The sequence below is a fragment of the Rhea americana genome, unplaced genomic scaffold, assembly GCF_003343005.1.
Source record: "Rhea americana isolate MKP2758 unplaced genomic scaffold, rheAme1 scaffold_212, whole genome shotgun sequence".
NCBI lineage: Eukaryota > Metazoa > Chordata > Aves > Rheiformes > Rheidae > Rhea > Rhea americana.
Genome location: NW_028186279.1, coordinates 28,022 through 55,688, shown reverse-complemented (window position 1 = coordinate 55,688; position 27,667 = coordinate 28,022). Strand labels below are relative to the sequence as shown.

The following is a 27,667-nucleotide window of genomic DNA, read 5'->3' as shown; positions in this document are numbered from 1 at the left end:
AAAAGAAAAGAAAAGAAAAGAAAAGAAAAGAAAAGAAAAGAAAAGAAAAGAAAAGAAAAGAAAAGAAAAGAAAAGAAAAGAAAAGAAAAGAAAAGGCTCCTGAGATTTGCTGAGGAACAAAAATATACAAGCAAAGCTTACAGTGGTATTTGACTGCACAATGTACTCCTGGTCTGACCTGCAATTTAGCAATTTACTTTACGATGCATTTATAATCTCACTCCATATAAACCACTCACAGGTAAATCTCTTTACAAGATTAAATGGTTGCTGCCCAAATTAGGATTCAAATATTTGCCTAATACGAAGAGAAAGGGGAAAAACAGGGGGRAAAAAAGGCAGATTTGGAAGGAAAACATCATTTTATCTGCAACTGCCCTGTTTTCCCTCTCACTTGAAAAAAAGAGAAAGAAAAGCTTCGTATGAGTATTTTCACCATACAATGAGCTGAATAACGATCTGGGAATATGACAGACAGGCAGCCTATAGTGCTGGCTATAGCGACCCATCGCAGCCTTCCTCCGTGCCTCCAGGTTCTTCTATTATTATACATTTGGTCTGACAATCTGAATTGGGTGAGTAAAAAGAGATTCAACCATCTAGGGCAGGCATTTAACACTTTAGTCACTTTAAAAGCTCATGGAATAATATTTAACATTTCATTCTTCAACTGAAGCCAGCATTTGAATAAAATATATTGCTGTGTTTAGTATGTGCCAGACCCGTGAGTACAGATAAATACGTAAATCTGTTGCAAATAGAGCAAAATTCAATTGGACTTCCACATTCTTATGCTCATTTGTGTGCTCAAAAAAATCTTAAATGTGAAAATTTCATCTTGTTTTGCTGTAATGAAGTGGAAGTTTTTAACCACATGGTGCAAGATACATGATCAGGCTGCAGTATGCTAACACTGTAGTGCTACCTTGCTTCTCTGTTTTATATATTAGGTCAGAGAAAATAGCATTTTATCTTATAATGAGGATAAAACATACAGTGTTCGCTATCACATTTTAGTATTCCCATCAACTAGATATTCTAGATCGTAAGGGCAGCTAGTGTAATCATCATGTCAATGAGAAGGGCTGTTAYGACTGAGACTAAAGATTACATGGAAAAAGCTGCTTTGAAACTGGTAATTATTACCAGTCCACTAATAGCAAATGATGCATTACAGTTTCACCATATAATCTGTATTTCACTCAGCTCCTGCCAGTACAGCCTTATTATATTATAGCGCTCGCAAATTCTAAATTCCTAAACTACAGTCATCAATAAATGTGTTACTTGCCGTAATTTGCAAAATTACTTTGTTCATAACATCTTCGACTGTTATAAAGACTAGAATTGATTTCCTGCATGGCAAAATTAGGGCTACATTGATTTAGTGGAGTGTAAAATGCAATATTATTCTTCATTTGCTTTTCTGAAAAACAAGTTTTCAATTCACCATCCGTGTTTGGTAATCAAGATAATAATTTAAATTTAGAATAATGTTTATGTACATAACTTCCCTAATCCCCAGCAACCTCACATTTTGAAAAGAGCAATGTGAAACCAGGAAATAAAATCAAGCCGTGAAACAGTTAAAATCCACCAGTGATTTGCCTCTACCTCCTGCTTTGAAGAGACACAATTTCTAATTTGTCTATTAGTGCTTGATTAATTATGAAAGCTATTGACTGACCATATTACCACCTAGAGATACGTTCCAGCCTAATGCAGCCTTGCCAAACTGTAAGAATTATGGCAATAATCCACACGTTTCCAGCAAGAAGCGGGAGGAGGCTCCAAAGCGCCCCGGGACGCCTGGGTTTTGCAGCGCTTGGCCTTCCGCCCCCACCGCCACGGGGGAAAGCCCCACCGCCGCCGCGGCTGCTCCGGGGCCGGCGCTCGCCCCCGCGGCGCTCTGCGCACCGCTGCGGTCTCTGCCGCCTAGCTCTGCCCGGCCTCGAGGAAGGGAAAATTGTCAAGCCAACAAGTCTGGCCAAACCCTAATTTGGGGTTACGTGTTTTACGCTCTCCTGGCAAACCGCAGTCGTGAGCTGGAGCTCTGCAACCTCTAGGCTGACCAATTTCCCCAGACCAGATGGAAAAAAAAAAAAGGCAAAATAAATAAAAGCAGCAAGCCAGAAGAGAACCCGGACCAGCCCAGCCGCAGCAGCTCCCGGCGAGCCACCACCGCTCGCCAGCACCGGCGGGAGCTCTGCCGGGGCGCGCGCCCAACACCCTCACCTCCGCTCCACGCCCGGAGCTTTGGGAAGCCACGGCATCCTTGCGTTTGCTTGCTTCTGCCACGCTGGGCACCTCCTCCCTCGGCCCCGGCAGGCCTCGCTACGCCCTGGCAGCCACCCCTGGACTGCGGGACCCGGCGGCTGCTGTCCGCCAGCTCCTGGCCCCCCTCAGCAGACAAAGAGATTTGCTGGTCGAGGGCCACCACATCATCCAGGAGCTGCACAACCCACGGCAGCAGGCTGCTAGGGGTAAGTGCAAGCAAGCGCTTACTGCTGGCCAAGGAGAAGGAGCTGGAGCAGATCCCATCAAGCTTTTCATTTCAAGGCTGGCCTCATTTGCTCCCTGTCTAGGACCACTTCGGAGAGGGCATCGCTCTGGGTGCAGGCAGGGAAGGGGACGTCCCATCAGCCCTGCTCCACTGCCCGCCCAGCGTCCCCCTCTGCTTTTTCTCGCAGCCACGCAAGACATYGGGTTATCCGAAGTGGCACTGCAATGGCATCGGGGCTTGAGAGACCTGTAGGAGTCCCCCCGTCTCAATGAGCGATGGATCACCACCAAACTAGCCTTCCTCAGCCACCRGAAGAAGGGCTTGAGCTCAAAGCCTCACTTCCTTTGGATTCAAGGAGTTTAAGGCAGAAGCTACCACCAGATCACATACTCTGACCTCTTTTGTATTAAATTTCACTCAGCTATCCTGCACAGTGAACAAAACACTCTCCTTGGATGAAGTATAACCCCCAGCAGCCCCGCAAACTGTCTTCAGGTAAAGCACGAAAACCCGGTGAAAGCCATTCAAACCAGATCAGAAGAGATCAAGAACCTACTTCTCCCCTCCTCAGCTAGTTCCCACAGTTAATCATCCTCAGTTACACGTATTTTGTTCCTATCTGAATTTCCCTGGCTTTAATTTCCATCCATTGGCTCTTTTTCTGTTTTTCCCTGATACACTGAAAAGCCTTTTGGCAAGCAACAAGTCCCATCGTGTCCCCCAAGGACATATGCACACTCAGAAATCAAGGCACATCTCAAAATTTGTTCATTTTTCTAAATGACAGAGCCTGAGCCCTGTTCAGTCTCTCTCCGTTCTCCAATGCTTGAATCATTTTTATGGCCCTTTTCTGGACCTTCTTGAAAGTGCAGTCTGCCGAAAACATGGGAGTTTGCTCACACATGTGATACTCCGGCGCTGAGCAGCATCCTGAAATCACAGCCCCATTCGCATTCGCTACTCCCTTGTTTGTATACCCAGCTTAGCCCTTCTCACGACAGTGGCCTCCTCCTGGGAATTCGGGTCGAGCCATTTTTCGGCTAACGCAGACCTCCACCAGCGCTGCGGCACCCTGGCTCGGCAGGGACGGACCGCGTTCCTCACTTCTGATCCAGCATCCCAACAGCCCCCGGTAAACGCACCCTGAATAAACGCCCTTTGACAGCCTTTGCAGATCATCCCATAAAACTGGCCTTGCTGTCATTTATTGGTCCACCTGTCTTGCTTTTGCCCCAACACTAATGGTAGCAATTACACACTCACTTCCAAGCCACCGATGAAACGTGGAGGCTTGTGCCGATGCCTGCTGACCACTGCCCCTCACTCATGCATCTCCAGTTCAGACCACTTTCCAAAATCTGCCAGCTGGTTCCTAACCCACACAACACGTGTGCACTACTGATGCTGTACAAGGCTCATCTGTTTTATCCAGGGTGTCATGCAGCACCAAGYTGAATGCCTCGCAAAGTCCATTTCATCTACATTTATCAACAAAACTTGTCATCTTGAAGAATGAAATCAGGTTTATTTGACACCATCTATATTCCATAAATCTAAGGTGACTGGCATGAATTATATTTCTATCCTTTAATTCATTATCAATTGAATCTTATACTAGCTCTTCAATTATTTTGCCCAGAACAGATAAGCAAAGTGTTGCCTACTACCCCACTCCTACCCTACAGCCACCTATAGACATAACACTATCGTGCTTTCAGTATTTTCCCAGTACATAAGCTTGGTTAAAAACAAGCACCACAATGCCAACCCTTTAGGGATTCTCAGGTGCAAGTTGTCAGGGCCTTTTAATTTAAAAATATTTATCTCCATTGGACCTTGTATAAAATCCTCCTTGGCTACTAATGAGCTAGAAAAAAAAGTCATCACCTGCATATGATACAGAAACACGACACTGTTTCTTTCCAGATCTACAACAGAAATATTATTAAGCATTTCTACCTTACTGTTTCTTTCATCTAAAATGAGCTTAACTGCTCCTAGGATTTTTTTTTTCCCCCAGGGCTCTGAAAAGCTTTCTTACTCTCCTCATCTGTGCCAGGCACAGCTTTTCCCTCAGCATCTTTAGGTTCCTTTATCAGTTCTCTACTCATCATGATTTCTCTCTGAGATTGACTGCTATCTATTTTCCATTTTTAAAATTGTCATATATTGATTTTTTTTAACATCTAATTGCTGTTCTCATCTCACCACTGAATCAAGTGGGTTTTGGGTTTTGGCCAAAATTGCCCTCTCCTTCCTGGACAGCTAGTAAACTCTTTATAAAAAGCTTCCAATTATCATTCATATTTTTGCGTACATTTTTCCTCGCAGTCAATTCCACCGACAGTTTTCTTCATATTGGGGAAATCACCTCTCCTGAGGTATTAGGAGACGTGTGACTGCTCTGACCCAAGCAGGGAACCAAGGAGGTCCTGGCAGCCACGGGCAAGAGCAGAGTAAAAGGCAGCGCTTTTCCCCACTCAGCCTCCTTACAGCTCTGTCAGAACTGAGGATCTGGCTCACGGCATCTTAATKGAATTGCAGAAAAGCCAAAAATCCCCGGGAGATGACGGTGGCAGGAATGCTGCACCAAAAATTCCTCTCTTGTTCTACCAGAGGAGAACTGCTGTTCCACGAGGAATATCGCATCCCAAATACAAATTTAGAGCTTATATAAACCCTAAAGAAATGACTGGCTCCACCCAGTGAATCTGGTTTAATTTTTTAGTGAAATATTAACCATCTTACCTGAAAACAACTACAGATTTATTCAATTTTTTTACATCCTAGCCAGCAAATGACTGGTCACATATCTGAGGACACAGCACTGCATTTCACGAGAACATTGCCARTGTTTCTAAAGTATTAGTTGCAGCCTGAGAAAGGTAGAAGAACAGCTCTCCTCCCCCATCCCCTGAAAAGAAGAGATTTAACCAGTAAYACAAGTGACGGATTTAGCTTCTGATCTGAAAAATGCTAACAAATGAGTGGAACGGATATTGGCGTTTGAGTGCCTTTAAGGGCAGTTGGCACAATTACTCAATAGAATATGACGACATGTCTGCTTTCAGCAGGAAGGGGCTCTTCTAAAAAAAGACAGTTTTCCTCTGCCGTGCTCACCGACACACAGAGCAGCCTCGCACGCTGCACGGATGCACAAGTCCAAGAAAGCCGACATCTAGGAGAACACTATAGTTGACCCCGGACAAGACTCATAGCCATGTCCACAGCTACCAGCAGCAAAGCCAGACAAGGCTCTGGGGAAAAGACCAGCTGGGAGGAGAAGCTGTCAGCTAGATGCCACTGCTGCGAGAAGAAAAATTGCTGGAGCCAGGCATACAGGTTCAGCCATTGCCAAGTGAGTAATGGAATAATACGCATCCGTGTGCCAATGTGCCTTGGAAAAGCTGTCTTCATTTCTTAAAAGAACGGGCTAGATCCAGAATCTACTCTCTGGATGCCGAAATGCTTTACAGAGCTGAATTCAGGATCCCATGAGGGTGACTCTGGAGCCCACGTCCAAGACAGGCATGCCCCATGCAGGAGTTTATTTCCAAAGGACCTCCGGTGAAGGAGCTAGATACTAACGCAACGTGCCACAGGGCATCAGAGTGGTTGGACACAGTCCACTCTCAAACACACAGTACTGGAGAAAGCCAAAATTTCCCAGGGTTTTCACAAACAAAAACACAATGGAAAATCGTTAAAGAGTAAGCAGCAACGGAGCACATGGCAGCGGCGTTTGCACGGGACTTCACTCACAGCTGCAATCGCTCTCTTGGAGAAACTCCCGTGCCAGAAAGGTCCATTGAAAGTCTCCAACCAGGCCAGGCTTCTTGGCCCTCCCTGCTGCCGACCTCGGAGCTGTCACTCCCGCAGCGCCTTCGCCTCCGGCGAGCACGCCGGGAGCTGAGGTCCGAACCACAGAACAGCTCTTCTGCCCTTAAAAACCTGGCACGTGCTAAGCCAAGACAGGCAAGGCCCCCGTCTACCACGTGGCCTGGAGCTGCACCTACAGAGCACATCCGCAGCCTTTGCAGAAAACATGAAATTGCTGGGACTTGAACACCTGCAACCTGGAGCGAAGATCTCCCCGTGCCTTCTGCTCGCCACAAAAAAACGACTGGAGGAACAGCCTGAGCCAAACCCAGGCATTTCTGTATTCAGCTTTAATGTCAAATGATTGCTTGATTTTTGGACTGATAAATTTTGAGTTGTTATGGTATTTAAAGGGGGGAAGAAAAAATATTGAGTTAATTGTTACCACTTGTGCTTGATTCATTCCTTCTCCATCTGGCTTGTCAACTCCCTTTTTTTTCTTCTGGAAATCCGTACTGCTGCTATCCCATCAACTGGAAACGACAGAACCGAAACTGCTGGGATGCAGGAAGCTGGCGATGGATGGGAGACACGCGAGTCCCCTYGGCGCCTGCCGCAGCCCACTTCTCTCTTTGTAAGAAATAGCTGCTTTCTTCTGATTCACCTTTTCCTGGTAGTTGGTAGCATCAATTTAAATAGGAGCACCTGTAACTGTCCAAGCATATTTTTGCTTATTGCACTAATTCTTCCTGATTCTCCAGATTGCAAAAGSCACATTATTAACCCAGTACCTTACTAACTGCTTATAGGTAGCTGTTAGCACTGTTATCATAAGCACTACTATTGCTGTCATAATAGTAATAAAAATAATAAATAATGGTAGCTGCTTTTATGTACTACAGGGTATTTTCCCTTCAATCCTTTCTGTTTATCACTTCTGATGTTATGCTCTGTATATACTGGCATCAATGTCTTCCTGGTATTTAATAAATATTGGGCTCGATTCATCTCTTCAGCGTACCAGCTTTAGGCTGAAGCCAGTCTTTCWCAGCTGTTCCAACGGAGAGGTGAAGTGGCCAGGACGGTCCCCGTGAGCGAACACTGAAAATGGGCAATGGTGTCCCTGAAGCTCTGCAGAAGCTGACACGTACCACGCGCGCAGTGCGAAGCGCGGACGCTGCCTGCTACTCCAAAGAGAAAATTCTGCAAATAAAGCCCRAGCTGTGTATGAATAGAGCTGATGTTACGTCCTAAGCCTGGCYGGATTGTGAAAAGTGTCAAATATCGAAAAGGTGCTTTGCTTTGTGGGAGTCTCAGTTCCATTTGCCATTTTTACTAGCCTTTCTGTTATGTTTCTTCTATGACCTATTGATACATTCCGTAATAACAATTGAAAAAATTTCCYTTTTTTTTTTTTGGCTGAAAAGAAAGTTTTTGGCAAATCCAAACTTTCTGAACTCTTTTCAATAAAAACGCCCAAATATTTTCAATACCTCGTCTCAAGAATGCCTTTTTTTCACTAAAAGACCTTTTTAAAAGACTCTCTTCTGAAAAAGAATTGTGCCGAAATGCTAACCCCATTTCTTTTTTAAAAGAAAAGAAAAACCAGAAACAAAAAACCCCGCGCACACAAGCGCAGACGCTCTGGGGTTTCCAGGACGGCGCCTTGCCAGCTTTTGGAGGTGCTACCTGCGGCGCAGCGAGCTCCTGCAAGGGCAGTCCCTAGGTCAAAGCAAACACCTCCCAAACAGCCGCCCGGCCATTTTCACGTGGAACCRGGTCCCATCACCCACTGCACGTTTAAAAGCCCGACAGAGCAGAACAGAAGTTCTCTGGGCCTGACCTAACCCGGAGCAGCCTTGGAGAAGATGGCCAGAGCTGCGTCGCGGCTGCGCCGGTGTGCCGGGCTCCTAGGAACCGCGGCGAGTGTTCGACCCTCGCAGGAAAAATGGGAAGCTTGTGGATGACCTTTGGGTTTCAGTCGCAAAATATTTTGTGTATTTACTTACTCTTAAAAATAAATAAATAAATCACTTGCGAGAGAGCAAGCAGTGGGCCAGGAGGAGTGGGGTCTCCTGTGCCCCTGGAGCACACCGTTTTCAAGGTGATTACGCTTTGGCCATTTAAAAAAAGTAAAAAAACTGTTTCAAGCTCCAACTTGGCAAGTAAGGTATCAGGCTGGGACTGATTCTGTGCTTTTCTAGAACATAAGGGGGGGGTGGAAATCTGTCACTTCTTGATTAACGAGGACCAGAACAAAATTGCAATCGGCGGATTCAGAGAACAATGCCGGGCTTTAAATTCAGCTCCAAAAGAAATTTTAAAAGAAATTCCTCAAGCAAATAAGAATTGATCATGCGCACATAAGCACCCGATACACTATGGCTACAGTGAGGGAGAAACACAGATATTACGTAAAAACAGTTCAGTGTAACACAGGTAATTCCAGCAACCTCCAACGAATGCCGCAGTATCTCCACTACAAACTCTACTGTACTGCCAGGTTTGTAGGAGGAACTCATCACCGATATGATCTAGTTTGTCTAAAAATATTAACCAAGTCCCAGAAGTGCAGATTTCAYGTCCTCCTCCTAGCTAAAGCTGCTCCCTCCGGCCGACCCGGCGCCAGGCAGGTTTCTCCTTCGGCAGCCAGGAAGGTCTATCTGGCCAGTGACCCACCAAGGAAGAAACCTCATCTCAGCCTTGACCTGACAGAGCATCAAAGCTCCTTCAAAGCCCAACCCGACCATCCCGTACACAATACCTTGTTTCAACGGTGCACAATTACGTATTTACCCAATGGCTCTTAGGGACAATCAAGTTAATAATTCACTTTTTAAAYGGGGCGTAATTACCCAGCTACAGAGAGGTTCCAAATTATTTTATTCATTCTCATACACCAACATGATGAATGGTTTCCTTTTCTATTTGCTCTTGGCTCCCTGTTCCTCTTCTTGTTTTCTTCCCTTCTGACGACTATGTGGCTAAACGTGAAGGAAAGGCAGGGCGGACACCAAGAAGTTTCTTTCAAAACCTGCCCAAACGGGTCGTGGCCGTCGCAGGAACGGGGCCCCGGGAAAGGCCCCCGAGGAAGGGGTCCGCGCCGAGGCAGAGCGCTGCGGCCAGCGGCTGGCCGCCACCTCGCSCCTCGGTTTTCGGCTGCTTTTCGCGTATCTACTGCCACTTCGCTAGCGCCGGGCGGCCGCGAAGGCTCCCGCTGCACCGCGCGGGGAGGAGCTCCACGAGTTACAGTCACCAAAGAGGCACCAGCACACGCTCATTTGGTTTTCCCCAGCGCTCGTGCCCGGGTGTTGAACGCTCGCGTGCTGCTAAGCTGCCCTACTGCCTTGTTTCCCGTACGAGGAAAACCCTACGGAGCGGACATCAAACAGAGATGCAGGGAAGGGAATACGAAAATTCAGGACCTCTCTCCTTTGGAGTTTTATTCCATCTTCTCTTTCTCAAAATGGACCCTCTTCAGAGTCTCCCCTTTCACCAGCCTTCCCCCTTGGCTCCCTTTCCTTTCACTTTCAAATTAATTGTATTTAGTCAGCAGCAAACCAAAGTGACAAAGTAGGTCAGGGGAACGGCAGGTCCCCCAAAACTTCATCTCTGTCTGCAAATCATCTGTTAGGAAGGCAAAGGTTTATTCTGTCCCTGAGCAAGTTCAATGTCACCATGGAGTTGCAAGCACAGCAAGAGCTGAACCAGACCCTGCAGCATTCAGCTTCCCAACTTGCACAACGGAGTATTAGTAGAATTGATAATTTTTCTCTGCTTTGCAAATAGGACCAGGAGGTGTCGTAAAGTTGTCTGGTCTCCGCTGGTTTATTCAGTCTCCTCTCCATAGTCTAGATATCCTTGAAGTTGAAAATGATATAATACTTAGGATATCTGAAGTTTGGAGGATGTAAKACTTGCAAGAATTGCTGCGCTTTATTGCATTCTCAGGGCACAGAGAGTATTTACTACACATATATCAAGTCAAGCAATGCAAAAAGGGCATATGAAAATTTGGTGATGCAGGCTCAAGAGTTTAAATTCACAGGAAAGGAAGATAAAGAGTGGATTTTCTTATTTATAGATTTGCAGATGAAATCCAACAAAAACAGCCCTCCCCCCCTTCCCAAAAAAACCCCTCCCTTATGTCAGTGAGGCTGATTCAATTTCCCGGCTTGCAAGGTCTCCTCTAGCTGAGTATTACCCGACCCCAATAACATACAGTGTTCCAAGGTTAAGATCTGTTTCCTTACAATGATGCAGAAAGCTGTTGTTTCAGTTGCGGCTGCAGAATTCAGCTTTGAAGGACAGGTTAGTACCACACTACATTTAACTGGATTCAGTTCATCTGATTATACAGTGCCTTGCTTTCTGGAATATGTAATCATCTCTTTCTGATGACATTTTAAATATCCAACTAGACAAATAATTGCAGCAATAATTGATAGCTGAGTCAAGCTGGAAGATTATTGATTGGCACAGTACCCACTGCAACAAATGTTCATCTTTCAAACATTACAGTGAGGATGCTTAAACCTAACTTTTGCTGATAAATGATAAAAATTTGATTTACTGATAAAACCACCGGAACAGAATACACGCTTCAGGATTTGATTACTTCGTGAAATTTTTAGAAGAAAAATTAGGCATCAGGATTTATGTTCTATTCCACAGGAATAATTACAAAGACACAGGTAAGTAGTTGAGCACAAACACGCGCAGGGAAGTCCTGAAGAGCTGCTGATTAACTCTCGGCCTTCCTGAGCGGTATTTATCCGCCCCCAATGACCGCTTTACGCGGGAGCTTGCTGCGCGGCGCGCGATGAGAAAGCCCCCCGACTTGCGCCAGCGCGGGTCCCGCCGGCACCGGGACCGCGGCGGCGGAACAGAAACCTCCTCCCTTTTTGGAGGGCCGGACGGCCGCTACCTGCAGGGCCCGGGGGCCGCCAGCAGCCCGCCGCCCTCCGCCCGCGCCTCGTCACCGGCAGCGCGAGTCAGCCGCCGAGCAGGCTGCGCTCACCCTCGGAGCGAATCCGGAGTCCCGAAGCTCTCCAAGGACCAGCTTCTAATGCATAATACACAACGCAGGGCAAACACTAATTGGCACGAGTTACATACACGTAAGAAAGAGCATAAAAATTCTGCAGCCCTGAGCCGCCGCGGGCCACGCGAGCCGGTGGCCTGTCTAAGCTGTCCAGGGCCGGGGCTTTCTGCAACGGCAGCTCCCAAGAGCTGCCGTCAGCCTGCCCCCAGCACAGGGGCCCGCGAAACACGGCTCCTCGTTTAGATGCTTCTTGGARTATTTTCCAGTATAAAAACGTATACGAAAGACGAGAGCTGCGGCTGTTTCTTCGATTTACTCTCCAGCGCAACCCAGGAGAAAGAGAAACGCGAAAGTCCAAGAAGTCGTTCTCACAGGCAACCAGCAAATAAAATTGCAAAGCCTTGTTTGGAAACGCAAGAAAACCAGCAAAAGTTACAGTGACAACCCAAAGGCAAAACGACAGACCTGCAGTCACAGAGGCAGTCAGCAGCAGACGCTAGAAAATTAACTATCATGAACAGTTGAGCATTGCCAGGGAAATGAATGAGATGATCTAAGAGATATTTTCCACCTCTGATAGGATTTGATGATGATTTTGCACAGGCTTTGTGCTAGCCTGGCTTTTGATAAAGGCATAGTGTCTCTTTTCAACCCACATGCGAGTGCGAGATTAATAAGTTGCGAACTCGGCCCACCTCTGCTATAAATGGTTCCTGTGCACATAGGAAAAAAAAAAAAAAAAAAAAAATATCTTTCACAGTAAAAAGAACTGATACAGCTATTTTTTCTCATAAATGGAAGGTACTGCTGTCTATAAAAAAGGAATGATATGCTGTCATTAAAAAAAAAAAAAAAAAAAACAAGCTATGACTGATTTGAAAAATCAGTTAACTGAGTGCGGTTAGTGTTTTTACACCCAAATCTTCAGTTATCAAGAGATTTAGAAAGCAGAGAAAAATTCTCACCCAGTAGTCAGAAAATGACTATAATTCACTAGCCAAAAGACGCAGTGGCRTACAAATTATGTTCAACCTCGGAGCACTCAATTTTAAGTCCTTTCAATCGGGATCTGCGTTAGAGGGCCATCAGGATGGAGCAACAGGAGCTGGCTCCAGCCCGTCTTGTAGCACGGAAGTGCACGTTACTCTCACGGATAAGGTATCTGTCCTTGCCCTGATGAGGGGCAGAGGGTGGAATTAATATGCCCAGTAACTTAAAACAAATGGCAACGGCCAGCGCCATCCTCTTCAGCAGCACAGGAAACGSGGACGGGAGACAGGGCTTGTGCCGCTTGCCGATGAGGAGACTCTCCAGGGAGAGACTTCCAGTGGGAAGATCTGCCTTGGAGACCTTTGCCCACTCACCAGTGAAGGATAAAAACAAGAGGATTGGCCTCAAAGCACGAGCTAGGCCTTCACCAATGGTAAAGAATGAAATGAAAACAAGGGTTTTCAAGTATAGSAAACAGATTGCAGAGAATCCCATTTCTTAGCAAGATAAGCATTTTGTTACAGGAGAATGCAATTAAATGTTGTAACTGCAGCACCAGTAACAGATAGCAATAAAAAGCCCTAACCTAGACTGATTAATTGAATAATCTTTTGTGTCATCTAAATGGCCATATTAAGATATCCTTTCTCGGGTTGACTACCACCTTCCTSCAAGGTTCCAGCTCCAGTTTCAACTGATTTTTTCAGCAGGAAAATATCTGGATCCAGGCCCTGCTCTKTAACAGCACTGAGACTAATATCTCAGCCTTCGTATTGCCTTAGCTTTGTGTTGGGCCAAATGAATGCAGCTGCTGTTGGGCAGAGAGCATTTCTCATGCACTTCATCCGCAAGAGATCTCCCTTTCTGGCTCTCTGCCATCACCACCTCTTTACTCTGACAATACACCAAAAAAGGGAACGAGGTCCTCAGCCCTCCTTCTACTTAGGCTAGCAAAGCCAGCCCACGTCTGCAGCACTCAGATGAAGGATGAAGAAAGCCTGAGCGCCATACCCATCCACCAGCTCAGTTAAAATCTCTCCTTGCTCCTGCAAGGGCAGCACGCAGGGAGATGCTAAGCTGCAGGCAAGCCGCATGGATCTGGGGTGCCCACAACAACCCCAGCATAGAGCTCCTGAGGGGCTGCTAGTCCCCCTCCCCCTACATCCCATGGATATTCTGGGAACCTGCAAAGGGGACTGGACCAAAAAATTCAGCTACAAACATGAACGGGAGATCTCCAAGAGAAGGAACTTTGTAGAACAGATCGAGCCCTAAATACAGACAGCTGGGGAAGGACCATTYGAACTGTCCTGAAGAACCGAGAGCTTCAGATTTTGCAGACAAAAGAGCTCTCGCTGCCAAGGGCCAGGAAACGAGCACAGGATGCCGCAGACGCCGCGAGACGAGGTGCCGTGGTGGCCTCCGCAGAGTTCAGCTCTTGCTTCCCAGCTCCGTTTCGGGCACGCAGGGAGCCCCCACCAGGCACGTGCCCCCAGGGAAATAGCTAGCACCGGGCACACGTCGAAGCCGTACGGCCAGCACGCTGGCCAAAGTGAGTATTTCAGGTTAGCTGCTGTTGTTAGAGGTACCGCCGCCAGGTTTCGTGGCCTCCCTGAGGGCGAGAGCCCCTTGGAGCCAGGCACGGCAAGGACAGATAACGAAACGCCCGCCCGTTCCTGCCCTGCAGCGCACCACTATCATTACCACTACTCACCGGACAGCGTGCACTGCCCCTGTAAACAGGCTGGTGCTTCAGCATGAGCGTTTCTCGCTCCTGAAGTTTAAGAGCACTGAATATTTCAAAAGGTAAACGACCCRAGTTTTAATTCTTCCATTTTCCCATCCACTGCTATGTCTACTGTTAGTTTTGTAAAACCGCAGCAGTACATTCGTGGTCTGAGTAAAAGAAATTGGCCTCACATCACTTTTAGTAGTAACACAATAAAAGAGCAATAACGTTAATAAAAATGAACACTGCGACGTTGCACTTAATCGCACCTTACAGTCCGAGGCGCTCGGAGCGCTTCGCAACCGGCCGCGAACTGGGGCTCGGGGCAGCCCCGTCCCGAGGGAGGGGAGCCCCGGGCGGCACCGGGCAGCCCGCGGCGCGCGCTGAGCTCGCCGGCACCGCCGGCACGCTGAGCAGCGTGCCCGGCCGCGGGGCGGCAGGCCCGAAGAGCAGAGCCGCGAAGAGCCGGACCCGTCGAGCCCCGCCTGGAAAACGCCTCATGCTTTGGCTATTTAGAAARAATCCTGTGTCTGCCCGTAGGTGTCTTGGAGAATATAAAAAGGAACCACATGCGCTGCGGTTAAGGACGGGAAGGCACTTGAGTCATCGCTCTACCCGAGCGTCTTCTCAGCAAAYGCACCGCATGGGGGTAGGGTGCGAGACGACCGTGCGGCGGTCATGCAATTGCCATCAGGTTCACCTAGCTTCTYTGCTGATGTCCTTGGCAATCCAGTTAAGATTTGACAGCATTTAAAGATGACAGTGCTTGAGGTAATGGGACAATGCCCTAACAGGATTACAGGAAATGGGAAAGAAAGGACATACGTATGTAATGTCATTTAGATAATGTCATCTATGAACAGTTTTTGCTTCATTTTTTGCTGACAAAGAAGCCAGTATCACTTATACAATTCCTTTTAAACCCGGTTATCGCCATAAATAGTTTACTTCTGCGTGAGAGAAACCTTTAATACGCTGTTACAAATATTTTTCCCCAACTCTCTAGCGGGCTCTGAAAAGTTGGACTGAGGAGAGCACTGCCCGAAGGAGAGTTACCTCGACAGGAAGGTGCACGCCAAAGCCCGGCCTGGGAGAGGCGAACACGCGATGCCGCTAAGCAGAGGCAGCGGGTATCCAACGCGYGCCGGCCGCGCTGTTCCCACTCTAAAAGGCTTACGGAAGGGTTTCTGGCACTAAAACGATTGGCAGCRGATACTGGGAGGAGTTGACACTTTCCATTTTTAATGGCGAATGCAAATACCAAAATTCAGGGGAYGGCAGTGAGGTCCCCGCTCGCTACCCTTTCTCCGGGACGTTTCATGGTCTTCCTCATGCCTTCCTTTTCCCAAGCAACATGTTTAGCTTTCCAGCTTTGCCTCAAATGACTCCTCATCCTGAGCCTCGCTGAGGTGACTGTTAGGAAGAAGAGGAGCCTTTGCCCTCCGTGCATCTCTGTGCTATTGGCATGGGAAGTCGCAGATTAGAAGCAACACCCTCCTCCGACAGACAGCCCGCACCCTTGATAAGTACAGTTGGAAACCACAGGAGTTGCATATTCCACCTCATACACGCTGCACGTGAGCCTCACAGCCTTATCCGTTAACCAACAGACGTTCAAATCTTCATCGCATTAAGCAATGTGACATCTGCACGTTTAGGCAATGTATTTAACAGCAGCTCGGTTGGTAAAAGGGTAGCCACCAGGGCTGCACAGTGCCAGAGACGACGGGCCGCTTTGATAGTGTCAGAACATAYAAGACTATCACATGGGAAGAGAGACACGCTGTGTCTTTTTCTTTTCTTTTCTTTTCTTTTTTAATTCTAAAATGACAGCAGCCAGCCTATTGACTTTTRTTCCCTTTGGTAAACAGCTCAATTGCACCAAAAATACCTTTCCAAAGCATAGAAAACCAACATACTACGGGAAGTGCAGTATATGGACCATACAGTTCAACGTGACTGTAAACGGCTCAYAGGCTTACAGCAAAACACTAGCAAAAAGTCGTGCACCCAGACCGCTTCCAGCGACCACATTCACACTGAGCTGAAGTTTCTGCAGTCCAATTACTCACAACAAAAGCAAAAGGCTAATTTCYCTGGACAGTAAGGTAGCCTGGGTTCCTGGCTGCTAGACAAAGTACCTCTGGCTTCCTTTCACATAAGAAATGGTCATCTCTTCTTTTATAAAACGACCAGGTTATTTCCTTCTAYGGGTTGGCTGCAGGCTCTCCGCTGCCTTTGGAGGGAGCGGAATTGTCCTAATGCACCTATACCTGGCTAATGCGACCCTCCAAGAATAAACACGGACACATGAAAATTCCTCGCGAAGTCATAACACTCGGCCCTTAAACAGCACCGCCCAGACGGGAACTCATCGGTCCCCAACGAGCCATCTCACGCGAGGGGACCGTCACAGGTAGGGAAGCCGAGACACGGGWCCAGCTCCGGTCCTTGCTCCTAGGCCTGCGCCCCGGCCACCAGGTAAGGGAAAGAAAAGCCCTCGGTGGGCGAGATTGCCACGGTGACTAAAGACAAATTTCTAAAGCTTATTTAACGTTTCACTGCCGAGGCTGCTGATGGCACTTAAGGCCGAGTGTCAGAAGCRGGAGCGGAGTTTGCCTAACGGTGGAACTAACTCTCCCACACTATTAGCAACCCCGCGGCGTGTGCCCCCGCACGCACGGCACGCTGGAGCCCGGCCCCGGAAGGTGGAAGACCGCAAGCACCCTGGCGTACCCGCAACTCAACACAGACAGGCCGGGGCAGCGCGGTCGGGCAGGAGGTAACCCCGGGGCCGCGACCACCTTCGAGACAGCCGGAACAGCATTGCCTATTCCCAGGCTTTCTGAACGCTTTATTTTACGTAGACAATTTGTACGTGCRCATGTATGTGTAAGCATATTTATACATTTTATTTCTACCCTGCGGAAGTGCTTGTGTGGGTGCTGCAATAAGGTATGTATGGGATACAAGTATGCAAATACCAGCATTGGAGACAAACCAGAAAACCGAGATCATGGTTTTGGTGTTTTTCATAAGGAAGGATCCATTCTGAAGACCCATTCCTTGGGAAAAATGCAGGTCCCTCACTCCAGGGGGAGGGTTTCCTCTGTCAACTCTTCACCTGCCGGTTTTACTGCTGTCTGACCTTCTGGCCACAGCGAGATCCTACTGACGGGCACTGCACTCGGTGTTTCCCCGTGGCTTAGAGACAGACTTGCAGGATACCGAAATCGGAGCAGTTAAGACAAGCCGCACAGGCAGGATCCATCCCCTTGCAGCAGGTCCTGCAACATCCTGAACGCATCCTGTAATTCCTGTTCACCTTGGGAGGAGCTGTGGTTGATCAGCACTTCTCAGGATCAGACCTGCACACGCTTTAACTAGCTGTAAGGGAACAAATACAGCTGGCCTGCACGCTCCTTCCACGACACACTCCACGTTTTTAGTGCTTCTGCACTCTGCCTTGYTCTCCCATCTTTTCTAAGGCTGAGCTTTTAAAAGCCTCACTGACAGATGTTTCTCTACAGCCCCCACTTCGGATGATACTCTGGATGAAGATGTGTCTTGCCATCACGTGCATCCAGAGAACAGAGCTACTGCCCCGCACCTCCCAGTTTCTGCAAAGGAAACAGGATCTGAGCGGGATGACACACTGGTCAGAAGCCCATCCGCTCTGACTACGCTGCCTGTATCCAGCCACCGACATCAAGCAAACTGCTCCTGGTCATGACACACACTGTATCACTACTCAGGCTTTTTGTGCCCCCCGTCTCCCCCCCCCAAAAAAAAGAATTAATAGAAATACCTTAAAATTGCCCTCAGCAACTACTGTYTCCTTCTGCTTGCTCTGAAGTTGGGATCTTTACATTTCAGAGCATATCCCAACAGGAAGCTCAAAAAGAGGCCACCAGGAAAACACATGCAGCCCTTTGAGCCAATCAGGCATTTTTAAACACAACCCCAGAATTTCCCGAAAAGCAACCCTCATCATCTTCACCCCGACAGAGCCTTTCAGAGCACACTGCTATCAGCGGGCCCCACGACAGCTCTAATAACTTCGGATGCAGAGGAATTAGCTCGGCCGCTGAAGAAATCCAGCTACCTCTGGGCTGGGGCACAGCAGTGCACAGCAGCAATCCACGCTTTGTGGCAGAATTAGATCATTTGGAAATAACGCATTCTGGTGAAATTTCMAGAATTGGGCTATTCCTATTAGAGCATCATCAGAAAAGCAGGGTTAATACTCTCGTTATCCGACTACTGACGTTGTGCGTCGTTCGCACGGTGATGCTGCCYCATGCAGAGCGCAGGGATCCCACCRCGCTCGGTGCTGTATGCACAGGGCCGAAACAGTAGCCCCATCTAACTACCACACATCATGACGAAGCTGGGTTTAGCCCTTAGCATGAGCCCCAGGACTGATTCAAGGGATATTGCTCCCTCCCTGACTCATTCGATCCACCCCGTTCGGTTTAGAGCATCGGGCTCGCGACCGGCCGCCGACCCTGGCTGACCCAGCCGAGCTCGCGGCAGCAGATAGGATCACTGCAGTYGGTGACACAGATGAAACAGCCTCGCGGTTTTGAACTCGCTGCATACAAACGAATTGCACTCAGTGGGCCATCTCTTCAGGACAGCTGGTGGCTCTGAGCTACCTAGAGTTGAAGGCTGCTGGAGGGCTGGCCGCTGAACCTGGAATCTAGGACATCACGCTAGGAGGCCAGGATTGAGGCAAGTGTGACGCACTTATAAATTATATATCGTGCATGTTCTGAATTTAAGAATTGTTAGGCAGGAGTTCTACAGCAATTTCCTCTCTTTCCTTCTTCCTTCCTCCTTTCCTTCCTTCCTTGCTTCATGGGATTGCTACTCTCCTTTGGGGAGAAACAAGCCCTGAAAACACTGAAATGCTGTACTGGAAGTAAGGAGCCCAATTCTTCAAAACCTCAGAAAACATAGAAACAGCTGTTGGAAAGACACATACTCCTACTCCTAAAAAAACCAAAACTGGGCTCTGATGATGAAGGACACTGAGACCCACAGCAACCTGGACTCTGGTTTCACAACCTTGCAAGCTTTTTCCAAATTCCTAGTCTTCTACATCAGTGGGCAGTATGACATGCAACCACTATCAGCATGTTAGAAGGCAGGATTTGCTCTGCCTGGTTTTGGGCAGCCACTGGCCTGCCCTGTGTCATCTCTGGGACAGCGTCTCTCCACAGGCTGCAGAGCAAGAGCAGGAAGACTGGCCTCAACATGCACTCCACAGCGTGCCTAGAGGGCAAACGCTCACCATCATATCCCCATTACCATTTCTTTTAAATACCCTTTAACGCTGTGTTGTACATCTGCATGTGTATTGTTTTGTGTACTTCTTCCTTGGAAAATATAGGATTTTTATCTTTAAGATATTACTAGTTTGGCTCTTATTCCAGGCTTGAAACATTGGGCTGGGAATCTAGTCTTATATTCATGTTCAAATACTTTGGAGAAGCCTATCATCTTCTCCATCAGAGACTCAAACTCTTGTCGGATGTGAGGATCTGGAATAATCCCACTGGCTTCATGGAAGCAACTGCGGGGTGAAGCTGTTGGAAATGCAAGCAAAGTTCAGCCCATAGCCCCCATAACATGACCATTAGTTGCTGTAGCAGCCTTCCTGACACCACAGATAGCATTTTAATTTGAATTGCGGCATAAACAGCTGGACCAAAGCTTGTCTTAAGACATAAAAATAAATTCTAGACGCCTTTAGACAGGAAAACCTTGAACTACGTGAAACCGCAGGAACTCTGCTGAAGTTAAGGGAGTTACATGGATGATGCAAATCAGACACAACACAGCTTCTGTCTGAGCAAGAGCGGAAGAATAAAGCCTAAAGAATCATCTAGCCCTAAGGGAGAAAGTTAGACTAAAAATCCCCCTATAAAAGGGAGCCCTCAACCCCGTGAGCTGCTTAGAAGAATCTTGTCCTTTTATATTTGATCTTGGCTCCACCAGCTCCTACTTCCTAATCAGGAAGTTTTTTTCCGCCTGCACTGTGATAGTTTAGATGTTGGCTTAAGGATCATGAAATGCAGATTTTTTCTTTAGTGATTCATTTGGGGTCTCTTGCTTTCTGACTTTTCAGTCCGTAGGGAACACTTAAATCACATTTTCAAGTCTTATTTTGGAGTGAGGAGTGCTAGTAGGTTATCATGTAATCCCACAACTCCAGGAGCGGGAGCTTTAAGAAAAACGACCAATGACGAGATTCATGAAAAAACATAAAAGTTAGCAACCCTGGACTACCCACCTATACAGGTTTTTTGGACTAGCTTCCAGCAGAGCAGGCAGGAGATGATTTATATTCTACGCCCAGCCCAAATCCCTTGCATTTGACTCTGCACCCCCCGCGCGTAAGCCAGCACAGTGCTTCCACCTCCTAGCTCCCTGGTTCGGGGGCGACAGCCGTTTTCTCACCCGGAGCCCGGGGCAAAGTTCAGTCGCTGGAAAGACTCCCACAGGTAGCAGCAGCTTTGGGTGAGTCCCTTTGCGAGCGAGCCAGGCGAGGAGTGACATTGCAGAGAGGCGAAGAAATCACCCCAAATTCCTCGGGGTACATCCGTACCGTTCTTGGCAGGCGGGTACAGGCTTGCTCTGCCCACACTCGGAGCCCGTGCAATCTCACTTCGCTCCCGTCGTGAGTCAGCCCGATGCCATGTGACTGCATAAATTCAGTGCTAAGCCTGAACTAATACACCCAGTCTCTCGGCAGGGCTTATCAGCTCGGGCTCCGCCAGGCAGGGGCTCAGCACCTCCCCGGCTCCCGCCTCCCGCGTGGCTCACATCCAGCCGGCTCCGAGCGCAAGCACAGCTCGCCTGCATACGCTGGCAAAATGTATGCAAGCCGTACGACGTATGCCTCACAAACCCTGGAAATCTGACAGCTTTTTGTGTTGTAATAATGCAATTCAAAAGACTATTGGAACTGTATAAATATTTGTACAGACACTTATCACTGTAACAGTCAAATACTAGGTCCTTCTAAATCAGCTGATCTGCTTGAAGTCCTTGCCTCAGTTTGCAAAGTCGGCTAAACAAAATCACGCAAGCCCCGACGCAGTGATCTATACAGTGTAACTTAAAGCTCTGTTTATACAAACAGTCTCCAGCCTCTAACATCCTTACTTTCTGGGTGGCTGTCAGCAAAATAAAATAAAAACTGGAATCAGATTTCCAGCCTACTAAAAGAACATGAGTAGGAAGCACATTTTAGACAAGGAATTAATTAATTATTATTAACACAATGAATGCTTGCTAGGAAATGTTTGTACTTTGCAGTTGTAATTAAATATTCTCACTCATGCAGCTCTCAGCCTTCATAAATTAGTATTGCATTTTATAGTCCAGATTTTTTTTAATAAGAAAATACATTCTTGTTGAATTTTTCATTTTCTGCTGGCACAGAAAGGCAGGAGAAGGTCTCTTAATATTCATGCCCATTTTCCTTTCTAAACAATTACAAATATTTTGCTCAGTGGCACATACAGTTTTCATAAAGTCTGCAGTCATTTTTGCTCTCATATAAGCYGCGTCTTGATGAATGAACTGGGTCTCATCCCCCTTCCTCGCGTGAGGAGGTGCCTCACTCCACATTCGCACTAGAGCTATTTTCTGCTCCACGAGCAGAACATGAGTTTCTCGATGAGGCTGAGGAGTAGGTACCCACATAAGGCACCTCTCATCTAAATTGGTGGGAAAACTCATTCAAGCAGGAGTTGCCCACAGCATAAGGACTCTATGAACTCTAACGTAAGGGCTCTAATGAAGGACCGGTTTCTAATCCCTTAGTCCTACATAATACTTTCCTTGAGGAAAGGTCCCATTAGCTTCAGCAATCTGCTCACAAGAAGAAGACCTTCCCACTACAAGGGCAGCAGAATCTGGCTCTAAGTCTCTGTGAAATGGGTCCAAAACGTATAGGATCATTATTAATTTGGAACAAAAGCACCTGAGACATAATGCAATTCCACTGCTAGATTCTATCGCTTTTACCCACAATGASCAAATACCACAGGAATCGAGGGGACTAGGCACAAAACAAAAGACTTCTCGACAGCTTGTAAAGAAACCGGATTCTGTCCCTAACTGATGGATTCACTGACTGAGCAAGGATCAGAGCTGTGGAGTCCCRGCTCTCAATCTTGGTAATTAACCGCGAGACAATGTGAACTTCACCTGCCTCACCCTTCCTGGAAAAATAAAAAGCAATGAGGCTCAGGTTCAGGGATTTGTTTTTAATCTTCTCTTTACTCTGAGATGGACACACTCAATCACTCCATTTTGTCATCACAATCCATAGCTGATTTAGCTAATATTCCATTCCAGCAGGAAACATCTTAACTCTGAAGATCTGATGATTGCCCCAGCAATCAGTTGTTCAAATAGTTGAAAATTAAGACTATTGCACAAAGTAAATTAAGTAATTTTCTACCCTCCCAGGGTCTTCCAAGTCTATCAGATTTCCCACAATTGATATGTCATGCTGCCTCATTACTGTAAAGAAAATACAGCTCTATGAGTCCGTTAAGTGGACTACCCTTAAAGACTCGGAGAAAAGATCTTTGCAAACACAGATTCCCCCCACAAACGCAGCAAGGAGCAGAAGACCATTCACAGAGCATGTTTATCTGTTTCCAGACTTAAGTCTCATGCCTTAGGCTGCATAAACCTCTGCAAATTCCAGAAAGAGTGTACAAAGCTGTTCTCTCTGATACCAATTTTGTCAGTCATAGTCCAGTTTGCAAGGGTTTTGTTCACAATGATGTCAGCAGAACCAGGTGTGAAGAAAAATGCTCTTCTACTTAATAATATTGCAATCTGCTCCCAAAGCAGGTATCAGTTCAGCATCCATAATACAGTAGTTCTGTATCTCTGCCTCGTTCCTAAAATAAGTAAACAAACCAGGTTTTAGGCCGTGACTGATCATTTTAAAATAAGCATTTTGAACTCCGTCTGCAAACATTTATACTGAAACACTATCAGATGTACTGTTAGCCTTAGCCATTAAAATAATCCTTCAGCACTGGGACGATACTGTGCAACTTCATGCAGTCACTGGATCCCTTCCATCTTGACTTATACATCTCAGAGAGATTTTGTTCTCAAGCCCAAACAAGCTGGAATCATTCCCAAGCATTTGGAAACCTAGAGCGCAGTAATAAGTACCCTGCATTATGGTAATCACCTGGTAGTGGTTGCTGTAACTTATGTTCAGACTTTCAGTGTTACCCTCTGTTTTCGATGCTTATAACTTTTTGAAATTTTTTCCTTTGCAACAGAAACTCTCCCTGGTTGGTCTCAGGCCAGAGGTGAGCTTCTGTAATCAGAAAGGAAAAAAAAAAAAAAGAAAGAAAAGAAAAGCAGTCAGTGATTTTCAACTAAAGAGACTGAATGGGGAAAATCCACTCATGGAGCTTTAATTTAAGAGAGTTAGTCACAAGTTGCCAAATGATGGAAAGGTCTCCCCACATTCGCATGCAAATCAAGCCCCTTTAAGAATGCAGATTTGTGGGGAAAGAGAGAGGAAAAGAAAGCAAATGCTATTAACAGAGTTAAACATTTTTATATATTCTTCAAAACATATCCTGTGAACACTTTTGGCTGTACATTTTAGCAGAGGTCAGGTGGGGTAGGATCCCACCTCAGAGGTCCATCAGAGTGCCCAGCTCCCATATTTGGCCACAGAGAATCCACCTTTGATCTGGAAGATGGAGGAGAAATTGGAGATCTTGGGTACTTCCATCTTGGGGCCTTTCCACAAAGTCTGATTTTCCAGAAATGGTAACTACCACTGCTCTGAATGTCAAGTTCATTAGGGGCACCTCAACTTGAGAACCCGCATCTTAACATCATTTGTTCTTTCCAGAAGATTTTCCAAACGTCTCCCTGAGAATGTCCACAACAACCACTTGTCTTTTAATTTCCTTCATGCTCACATGGCACAGACAGACCATTACCCTCAGGAGAACTCATCGGACAATTCACTCCCTGCTGCCAAACTTTGTGACCATCAAAGTTCAGAGACAGCTGTGATGAGTGACCCAACCACCTGGTTCCCACTGACCTGAACAGCAGCATTTCTAATGATTTCAGTGAGAACAGAAGAGAGCCTGAATGTTTGGTGCCTGCAGTTTCTGGCCTATTAGTAGGCTATAGAGCTCTCAATATGCAAAGCAAAGAGGAATTGAAGCAGTTTCTTGAAGAAACTACACCCTGTGGATCATACCCTTGATACTGGATTCAGGTATTGAAGGACTTCTCCAAAAGCTCATAGTCCCACTCAGAATGAGTCTGTACCATACCAACAGGCACTGGTTTTGATGGAGTCTGTAACAGGACTGATCTTTGCTCCTTTCTCATGAAGACGCTGCATATGTGATGGATGAGTCCCTATTTCTATATAAATCTCATCGATTTTACTGTGCTAGAATATCTGGAGTTACTTGATTTATTGTTTTTACTTTTCTTTTGTATCATGTTAAATGCAGGGAAGTTCTTAAATATCTTGAAACTATTTTTTTAAAGAATAAAAATACATTCTTTCAGTTATTCCAGCCTGTGCTGAGGGTGAGGCTGGCAATTGCACCTAGTGGCAACAGGCTAGCAACGAGAAACTACTACTTCTGCTGGAAGTGCTAACCCCTCAAGACTATAGGCAGACAAAAGGCACAGTATAGATGACAAGGTGGAAATTGTTACAGCTTGCGGCTTTGAAACTGGAAAACAAGGCACTCACTGCCCAAATTTTAAGACCAGTCAYTGAGAATTCAGACCACGATAATCCTTGAATGCATTCTTTATGCACACATCTCTACCTACTGATCCCTCTGGCTTAAAAAGTATGGACCACAGCATCCCCCTCTGCAATTCTAGGCTCCGTCTATACTTGCTTCTAGACTCAGTCCCAGCCTTTAGTGCAGCCACACTCATGAAAGCCTCCCATACAGACGTGGAAATGTCCTGCCTGGATCAGGAGACCCCACCTGAAGAGTCTCCGCAAGTAGGAAAATATCTCTTCTTTGTTGCTTTGCCTTAGCACAGGAACACCACCAGCTGTATCCACACTAACACGGGGTTTTTTGGAGCAGATGCCCTCATTGTCCCCACTTTCTGTGTTTGCTCACTGAAGAGTTTTTGTAGATATTAATTAGGTGCTTTGCAAGAGAAACTAAGTGGAAGGCTTCACTTCAGGAGTGTGTCAAACCCTCTCTAAAACCTGCTGCTGGCCTAAGTGCCCAGAACGATGACTGGTCCTGCAGACAGTCTTGAACCATGAGTTTGGTTCAAGGCCACCAGACCACAGCTCAGCCAAAGTATAATTCTCACACACAAGTGGTGTACCTGTGCAATCAAGTGAGCCACTCCTGTCATACCAGATYACTTGCTAACGTAGACACAGCCAGTGTCTTTTACTGGCACTAAGCCCAGGTGTAAAAAAGGGCCAGAGGATGAAACCGTGATCATACACAAAGCCAAAGTAAAAAGGTACAGGCTGGGAAAGCAACCTGTAACACTGGGTAGAAGAGCAGTGCTACCACTGAGCAGTCTGCCACAGCCTTGGGTCCTTCAAAGGTTTGTGGCTGCCCGGATCTGCACAGTTATGCCTGCCCACTCCCATACCCCTGCCTCAGCCATGCCTTTGCTGGGGAAGAGTATTAGTCCAGAGAGATCACATACCCAGAAAAGTTGTAATTTGGAAAAAACCTCACGCGAGCACCCCAACCCGCACAAGCACCAGGAAGAGCTTCTGACTTCCCACGCACACCCGTATCTACAGAACGGACGGCAACAGCAGGCCTGAGCTCTGGTTCTTCTTTCCTTTACTTGTTCGTGATACGAAGGCCTGAGAGTTGCCAGGGATCTGCTCACAACCGGCTTATCTTCTCACGCTTTCCACTGCCTGGGTGTTTAGGCCCTGGATTTTGTTGAGGATTTAAACACACTACCCCGAAAACCCTGAACAGCATTATCCAGCATCAGCTACCACATCCCCGCAGGGCGAAGGTCTCTTCGCAGTCTAGTTTTAGTTCCCAGGGTACAAGCAGAAGGGCCCGGCAGAAGCCCAGTCACGTCGTCCCGGTGGGAGACGATCTCAGGGGCTAATTCGGAACGTGTTTTCCAAAAGCAAACAACCCTCCTTCGGGAGACATGTACGGAGCGGCCAGAGCGACGGGACACAGCCTCCTACCGCTTCAACCCCTCCCGCCCTTCCCCTCTCGGTCACCCCTTCACCCTCGCCGCGGTCAGTCACGAGGAACAGGCGAGGGCCAGTCCTGAAACGAGAACGTTGCACAAGCTGCAGCTCTCCTCCGGCCACCCCTTATCCGTCTCGGAGCCGCGATAAAAATCAACCTCTGACCTCCGGCTTCTTCTGTTTATATTAGTATTTTCTTTTGAAACCAGACACGCTCCGCTCTGCAGATCCCCGAACGAAGCGCAGAGCTCGCGGCCCTGCTCGCGCCAGAAACGCAGCCCGGGTCGGGAAGCGCTCCACCGCCCCGTCTTCCGGCAACGTTTTCCTTGGAGCTCAGCGCGCTCGGAAGCCACCGGTACGAGCAAAGCCGAACGGCGCAAGAGCGGCTCTTCCTAACCGAGCCTGCTATTCTCGGGCACTATCAAACTGAAGCATTCTCCCTCCCGCTCTCCCGACGGTACGTTATTTGGAAATGTTTGCACGGAGGATTAAATCCACATCTGTCCCGGGAAGCGCGGCTCGTTCACGGAGCGCGGGAAGGCGGGAGCCTCCGGGACGCCTCGTCCTCGGCGCGGCCGGCGGCAGCTCTGCAACCAAAGCCTCCCTCGGGCCTTCCGCCCCGCCGCGCGCTCACCGCTCGGGTCAGCACCAGCGACCAAGCCCTGAGGGTTGACGCTGGTGGAGAAACCTCCGCGTTCCTCTCTCAAAACACRCTTGATACGGTTCCATTTTCCTGTCAGCAGACTCGGGTAACATTTTAAATGCCAAGATTTATACGCAGGCACTTACAAATGTATTCCATCATAGCCCTTGCAAAAGTACRTTTCAACCTAAACATTCAATTAATATAATTAAATTGCTACCTGACGGTATTATCTAATTTAACGTGGGATCCGTGCTATTGAAAAGCATGTGCCTTGTAGCACTCCGACTGGCAAGACATGTGATAAACAGACCTATAAACATGTTGGCTCAACCGAGCTGTTTAAAAATAAATTAGCAAACTATAAAAATAAACAGTAACATACATATGTACTCAATTACCAACTAACTCTAATTTTTGTTCTGAAATACTGCCTTTGACCTTAGTCATAAACAAGCACTATTAAAAAAACATAATATCTCAACAGACAGAAGGGCAGGGATTAAATGCTCATTGAGCGCCGCAGAATGCAAAACAAGGGATGAAAAGAAAGAAGAAAAGAAAGGGAAGGAAAAAGAGCTCGCCCCTTATTCGAGGCAGAAACCTGCGCCGACTGCGAGCGCCGACGCTGCTCGAAGCCGCTTGCGCTGGGACAGAGCAAGCAAAAACCCAGCGAGGCCGAGGGGGGACGCGTCCGC

General features: G+C 47.3%; 1 protein-coding gene across 1 annotated transcript in view; it reads right to left on the bottom strand.

Moving 5' to 3' along the window:
* BCL11A (BCL11 transcription factor A) overlaps positions 1-27,667 on the bottom strand; it is a gene marked incomplete at its 5' end in the record, with an annotated part of 57,201 nt that overhangs the window by 3,135 nt on the left and 26,399 nt on the right. The gene's annotated exons all lie outside the window — the stretch shown is intronic.